We start from the raw sequence: 8364 nt of genomic DNA on the forward strand, positions 1-8364 counted from the left end.
TAGGCTTTCACAAGCACTTTTGAATCATCATTTAACAAACTATTTAAAGTAAAGCTACCACCGGTTCGGAATGTAGATTCTACCGAGAAGAACCGGCAAGAAACTCAGTATTTACTCTTTTTCAATATCCAAAAATTCAGTCATTTTAGTTAAATACAATTATACTAACTTTGTATATTGATAATTGCAAAAACACAATTCATATATTCATCAATAATTTAACAAGCAATAACAATTATATTATATCACAAAATTATATCGTATCTTAAATGTTAGCAGCAACTTGCTGGTCCAGGATCGAAGTGAAAAGTAAAAGTCGAAGTAAAGTGTAAAAGTGTTCTGTACCGAGCTTCCATCACTTATATAAGCCTCACTACAAATCACGTGACTCACAATATTGAACAGAACAGTCAAAGTACCCTCTTATTTAATATAAATGTTATCAATACAATTCAAAAATAGCTTAAATTAGATTATTATTATTACAGAATTGATTAAAACATACAATACATAGTGTAAGCCTTGTTTGTAATTGTCTAATTATTTATTTATTTCTTACTTAATCTGACACGTGCCTAAACTATCTGGTCGTGATGAAACTTGTCATTGTTCTTTGTCTATGTCAAAAACACAAGATTCTTTCGTATGTTTGTCTTTATTTCATTCGTACAAAGCGCGAACTAGTAGCTAGTATTGATATATAAAATTTGAGAAGCTTTATGCGCTTGATTTAAATTGAACCAGCAATAATTCAGTTATGATACAGTTGAGTTTTTACTTGGTGGCAGGGCTTTGTGCAAGCCCGTCTGGGTAGGTACCACCCAATCATTAGATTTTCTACCGCCAAACAATAGTACTCAGTATTGTTGTGTTCCGGTTTGAATGGTGAGTGAGATAGTGTAACTACAGGCACAAGGGACTTAACACCTTAGTTCCCAAGGTTGGTGACGCATTAGTGATGTAAGGAATGGTTAATATTTCTTATAGCGCCATTACCTATGGGCGGTGGTGACAACTTACCATCAGGTGGTCCATTTTCTCGTCTACCTACCGATACCATAAAGTCAGTCTAGCCATCTCGTGCACAATTAGTCGAATACCTCTCCATTTTATTACAGAATACGTTACCAATGTCCATCATCTTTATATATCAGTATGCTACAACAGTATAGTGATTAATATTAGCAACAAAATAGTAGCATTCTTAGCTCCAATCAGATTTTTGCTGCAAGCCAAGTATCTCTTTATGCAGCTCGTGTCCACTCATTACACCCTCAGTTACCAATGAAATATCTACGGTCGAACCACGCATACGAGGTTCGCTTCACAATGCAATCGGTGTTAAGGCTGCTTGTCGATCGTGTATCTTGAAATATGATTTAATGTATTGAGAGAAATTGTTGCAAAATTACACGTATTTGTGTATTCTAGGTATGTATGTGTGTTGTGTGTTAGTTGAACTATGTAATTTTTTTTATTTTATTTTAGAACAAACAGACGTGAAAGTAATACAATTTGTCATCACAGTCCATAGACATTTACATTGTAAGAATTATACTTGATCAAAGTCACTTGTGGTTCTATTTACACTGGTTTCCCTTTAAAACCGAGGTAGTACCTATTAAAAGTTTACACAGAACCTTGACCCTACCTGTTTGTGTGATAATTAAAACGTTTCACTTATTTATTTTATTATTAAAATTGTTATTTACTCCGCGTTTAAATTCTTTGAGTTATCGCAACAATTTATTACAAGTGACATTCTAAAAATTTAACATAATGATTTTAAAGTGCCTAGTGATTTCTTAAATATTGATAGCACGATAAATAGTTTGTTTCTCGACAAAATAAGTGATACTAAAATGACTTAACTGATGCGTTTCATAATGTTAGTTGAACAGTCAACCTAAAAGCGGCAGTTTACAGGGAAACAATAAGAACGTATTCGTGGCACGAAAGTGCTGAATTCGCTCGCGGTTCGATAAATATTCGGACGGGAACAGACTTGATTTTAGCTTCAATAACATTGGATAAATTCTGGTAAACGATAAAAAATGAATTAAATAATAATTTTCTTATAAAGGAATATATCGCGAGTTCCTGGAATCATATCCTGGGTTGAGCTAGTACAAAACTATAAACATTTTCAGCAAAGTAATTCTTAGGAGCTGGTAATTATATAGCATTGAAATTCCCTTTCATTAGAAACACAAAGCGCAGTTTTTCCTGCGTCTAAACTATCTCTATTCGTGTTGATGTTCTTCCACCGAATTATGAGAATGAGAAAATATAGAGTGTACTGCTGCTTGCACACAGATTTGTAAGTAGCCATCACTGATTATGCAACATGGTATAAAACAAAGTCGCTTCCCGCTGTCTGTCTGTCCCTATGTATGCTTAGATCTTTAAAACTACGCAGTGGATTTTCATGTGTAATTTTTTTAGTAGATAGAGTGACTCAAGGGGAAGGTTTATAAATGTTTAATAAATGCAGAATATAGTTGAGAAACACTGGTAATTTTAGAGGTTTCTAATGTGATGTTGTAAATAAGCCTAGCATTGCATATGCCTAACCTACGAGATAAATCAAAATAATTAACTACAACATTGTATACCTTAAAAAGATCTACAAAAAAGTCAGTAATGGTATATGTCTATCGCTTAGAGATAATTTACAAAAATCATTTTTGTCTTTTACTTTTACGAGACATAATGTCTTATTTATGAAGTGATTTTAAGCACTACATAATTAATCCTTATCCAATTAAGTACCATAAATACACTATGCATTTTACTGACTGGAGAAAGTTGTGTACGTTCTATATAAACACATTTTGTAGAATATTTAGTATCAGCTATGCACCCGTGCGAAACCGGGCCGGGTCGCTAGTTAATAATGTAAGAAATATTAATAATTCGTCATTCGTGTCAAAATTAATAAAGTGTTTATTGTTTTTTTTTTTATAATTTGATCGTTTTATTTGTATTCGTATTGAGTTAAGAAACAGACAGACGGAGTCTTGTACCAAAGAGAAGTAAAGAGATCGAGAGTTTGAGATTGTTGCAAAGAGAGTAATATGAATGATGAAGAAGAGTAAGTAGAAGAATTTCAAAAATTGTTAGCAAAAACTATGAATATTTTTAGAGTATTTATGTTAAGAGAGTTTACGTAGTAAATTCAAATTAAAATAAATATAAATCAAGAGGCTCCATATCGAGCGTAGATAAAAATGTTGCCAAATGTACCAATGTGACGCATTGCCAATTTATAGTCGGTAAAAAGTGTATAAAAAGCTAATAATTTATGGAAACACTGAATGTACTCACAGCCAAATATTTTTTATTATTTTCAGGACGGCCGAAAAATTAATGGTCTCTCTTATGGTAAAGATACTATTAGAAGAAGTGTTACCTGTACTTTACACAAGACATGTGTTGCTAAAAACCGTAAGAAAAAAATATGTATAATTCTACTTAAATGAAGATTAAACCACTAGTCAGGCTGCCTTTTTCAAGGAGTATTAACTTTGCATAACATGGAATGAGCAAGTTTGTGTGCACAATTGCTCGCTGCTGAAAATTTCTTAACAAAAAAACGACTTAGAAGATTTGTTGCTTTAATAAATAGCCACTAGGCTACTAATAGCATCGAGTCACCTGTTTATTCATAAGAGTATATAAATCTATACATGCTATAATTTTAATACAATGCCCACCAAACGGAACATCTGAATTCATCAAATTGGGCCACTTTTCTGCAGCATGCGAATTATGGCTACTATTACATACAACTCACATACTCTGTCTTCTAAAAATATATATACTCACATTATTATATGTCTTACGTGTTTTTGTATAAGGAATCAAATCGTTTGGATCCAATTTTGTTCAGAAAAAATGCTCAGTGGGAGGCGTAAGTCCGGAAAATAGCCTTCGATATCCCTTCCTTTACGTCTGATTCGTCACGGGCGTTGATTGGACGTATGGATGCGAATTTGATGCTTATTGACTACACAAGGATGTAATTTGGCGTAAAATGGGCTTTATGTTTCTTATCGTCGTATAATAGGGAAATGGCTTAAAAGACTTGGTTGAATGATAGAAAACAGTTGCAGAAGGTATTATTGACTGAATTCACAGATAAATTTTGTAGCCGGAATGTTCAATTGCTGGGAAAAAGTGACTCTTCAACTAAGAAGAAAATTTTTAGAGCTTGTTCAACAAGCATAGTGAAGTTTCAGTGATGAAGATTAATCCGATCTTAAATATGCATCGGTGATGTTTCTCCTGTCACGATTAGTCATCTTAATTATGTAACAAGTCCAGTTTCGCCCATAGTCAATACGACGTCAATGTGTTTCCAACAATGGGATATAAGTTATTTATCTGTAATCGTTCTTGTAAAAGCATGCAAGCAGATGTACAAAAATATATATGTCGTGGGGTACCCATTTGGAACAAAGTAGCTTTTGTTTCTGAATAAATCAATGAGAAGAATTAATTTGTTGCTAAAAATCCCGTATGAACAAGGTTAATAATAAATAAAAATATATATATATATATTAAAGAGTACATAACAGAAAGAGAGAGAGAGAGAGAGAGAGGGAGAAGATCGCATAACACGTTTTCGTTATTTGACGATTACTAAAATTTAATTTAATAAACTTTCATTTGATAAATTAATCGAATTTGATTTGTAGAGTGTTTCCATTGCGAAAAGTATTTCTGGAAAAATTTTATGTACGAAGATCAGAGAGAATAATTTGCCTACATAACGATAATATCCTACACGCCCTTTTAGTGTAATCGTATATCGATGTCATCTCCTTCATGTTTTAGTTATTTAAATTTCGTGAAAAAAATAGCAAGTCTCAACGCAGCTTTGACTCAAAAGCATACGAATAATAAAAGTTATTAATTCCACGAACACTCCGCCAACATCATGGTCTTCAAATTTTGTGCGTTGTTTTAAGCTGAATTATCTTACATTATGAACATTTATTAAATTTGTGTTTATAATTGTTGCTTAATTTGTATTTATAATTCATCTCGTGGTTGGCGTGGAATATGCTCCAAACGTTCTCTTCAAAGGTAGAGGAGTCTTTAGCCCAGTAGTGGGAAATTTACAGACTGTTCCTGTTTACATAGACGTAAAAACTTTTTTACTTATCCTTGTTCTTTTATTTATTAAATAAATATTTAAAAAGTAGTAGTTTTATGTTTATATATTAGCTTCACATAAAATAATTTATTAATTCAAAGATGTTCATTTTCAAATCTCCTTCAAACTTATTACGATGAAATTGAACCTGCTTTAAAATTATTACAAAGGAGAGAGCACCAGATTAAAAATACATCCAGACTAAATCAAAGTAAACTATGCACTTTTTATAATCAGTGTCAAGGAAAGCCTACAGCTATAAATTTCAAAACTTCAAATATTGCAAGATTTACGGATCAAGAACATCCCCAAGGGTGAACTCAACATTTAAAATGAGACGTTAAGAAACTTTTAAATGGCGATGCTTTTTCAACTTCGAACTACATGGTATAGAAAGAGCCATGATGGACCAGTAGTTAGATGCGTTGGCTTAAAATGTTGGCGTATTTGCATTGATTTTGCCAACATGGTATTGCTTAGAAATAGTTTTTGATTATATTTGTTTACCAATATGTCAAATAACGCCAATAAATACCTGTATTCGATGTTCATGTCTATGGCGAGATATTTTGTTGATTCAGTTTTGGTTTTGATTTGTTTGGGTGGTTGTAATATTAAACGCCTAATGTTTGATCAAATATATATCACTACACAAACACGCTAAGTCAAGTAAAATGCCTTTTCAAGAACAAAGAAACTCGATCGTGAAATGTCAGAAAGTTATTTGGAAGAATGAGTTCAGTAATTATAATATTTATAGTTTATACACGTCAAAATAGCGTATCGCCGTAAATCAGTTTGAACATTTTATGACCGCGTCGAGCATCGGCAAACTAGAAGTATCAAATTTGGTTCTCACCGAATAGCTTTACTAAACTAAGACTTTGATTTGACAATACCTTCAAAATGATGATGGTGAGGATGGTTTCCTGTTTAAATCTGGCGGGGCCTTTCAAAGCAGGCTAACCATCTGTCCAGGAAATTAAATACACACGTGTGCATATACAAATTCTCATAAATTGGTGGGATTTCAGTGCACAAATATAAAGTCAACGAATTTCAAAATTTTGAAAAGCTACTGATAAATTATTGGCAAAAAAGTCAAATACTTTAGTAAGTAGGGATTAGAAGTTAGAATCTTGGGATAGCTTATAAATTACCCCCTTTATCGAGGAGTTAGTTCAGACTGTTTGTTTGTTTTAGAATTTTAATACATAATATAATTAAAATAAATTTAATGTCACAAAAATAAGTTTATACTTATTTGAGGTTATATATTATATATTAATGAAAAGAAGTGATAAGCCATAATATCTGTAAAATATACATCTTCTAATACATACAATTATATCCCTTCTTAGATATAATAACAAAACCCAAGCGCATAAAACAAAAGACCATCTGTCCCTAAAATGTTACATGAAATAGCTGTTTATTTTGATAAAACTTTAAAAAAGGTCATTTAGATTCCTGTGAGAATAAAATTCGTTTTATTTTTGGCTTCTAATGAGTGCATTGAATTAGGGTTCCGATGGTCTATAAATAAAACGCCATTAAAACTTGATATATCAAAGTATGCGTTCCATTGTTAGAAATGGCGATCTACACATACGATCATAAGGATGGAGGATTAGAATTGAAGATTTATGACGATCATAACAAAAGATGAAAACTTTATTAGCTGCTTAGTACTCACGAATTTGGCTTAGTGCCTACAATATTTTCATAATATCTGAAAATATGGCCCAGAACACGTGCATATTATAATTATAATAAACTGATAATAGCGGTTTCAAACCTAGGCAAACTCCGCAGAATTTTCATGTGCTCAATTTGTGTTTATCATTTTGTACTAGGCGGTGAAGGAAAACATCGTGAGGAAACCTGCATGTGTCTAATTTAAAAAAAAATCTGCCACGTGTGTATTATCCTTGTATTGTAGCAGCGTGGTGGAGTAGGCTCCAACCCAATATTTACAGGCTGTTCTTTTACTTTATACGAAAATAAATACGTTCCAAAAACTCGTATATACACAAAGACAGAGTTAGAGTGAGGTATAAATATATGTATGTATATAATTCGTTAGACGCACCGACGGATAAAATTGAAACTTTAACAAATTGCACCCATTACAGTAACTTCCAATTAGCAGGAAAACAATATTTGTCTTTTATATTTAGAGAACCTTTTACAAGGAACTTGATTTCTAACTTAACCGTATACTTTTATGACGTCATCGTTTCCTACAAGTCAACTCGAGATTTATAAACCTCAATACGACTACACGCTGTAACCAGATGTTCAAATAATTTAGATTCGTTGTAATGGTTAAGCAAGTTAATTAAAAGATACTAGTGTATGGTTTCGCTTGTGTTTAACAAGTTCCTTTGTAATTTCAGTAGAGATTCTTGACTGGTGCAATTTTGCTTAGATATACATCTATATGGTTCTTTAGGTATTCCGTATCCCGTATCTAGCTTTAGACCCTAGGTAAATAGTAAAAAGTAATTTCCTACCGAGTAGTCCTCAGTGGCAGTACTATGTTTGTAAGTTGGTCAAATATGAATGTGTGTATGTGACTATGGCCGACTTACAAATATGGTGCTGTCTGGGGAAGCGTTTAAAGCTGTAGGTATTCGCTTAAACTTTCGCCGGTCGTGTTTGATTGACGGAGGTCTGTTCCCTTGCACCCTTTTTATTTATATTCCCTAAGAGAGCAAGGGAAATGCTCCCATATTCCCTAAGAGAGAAGGGAAGAGCAATAATTTAGTCAGTGGTAAGGCTTTCACTAAACAGCAGTACTTATTATTGTTGTGTTTCGCTATGAAAGGCGAGTGAGCTATTTGTAACAACAGACGCAATGGACAAAACATCTTAACTCTTAAGGTTGGTGTCAAATTGCCGCATTTAAGAAGTGATCACTTACCATCATGTGATCCATTCGCCCGTCAACCAATCTACATTATGAAAAATAAATAGAAATGCCCCTGTATTTGTGAAGACACCTGTTCACTGTTATATCTTCTGCGAAATTGAATATCCACTATTGAGAAAGCCACCATGACCAAAATCGGTCAGTAAAACATCATCAGCACGTTGTATGTTGTTTAAACGGTGAATAGGACAGGATAATTACAAGGGACATTACATTTTAGATCCTGTTATTGACGGCGTATTGATAGTATCCAAATTGGTTAAGATAT

This window comes from Vanessa atalanta, chromosome 18, assembly GCF_905147765.1.
Source record: "Vanessa atalanta chromosome 18, ilVanAtal1.2, whole genome shotgun sequence".
Classification (NCBI taxonomy): domain Eukaryota; kingdom Metazoa; phylum Arthropoda; class Insecta; order Lepidoptera; family Nymphalidae; genus Vanessa; species Vanessa atalanta.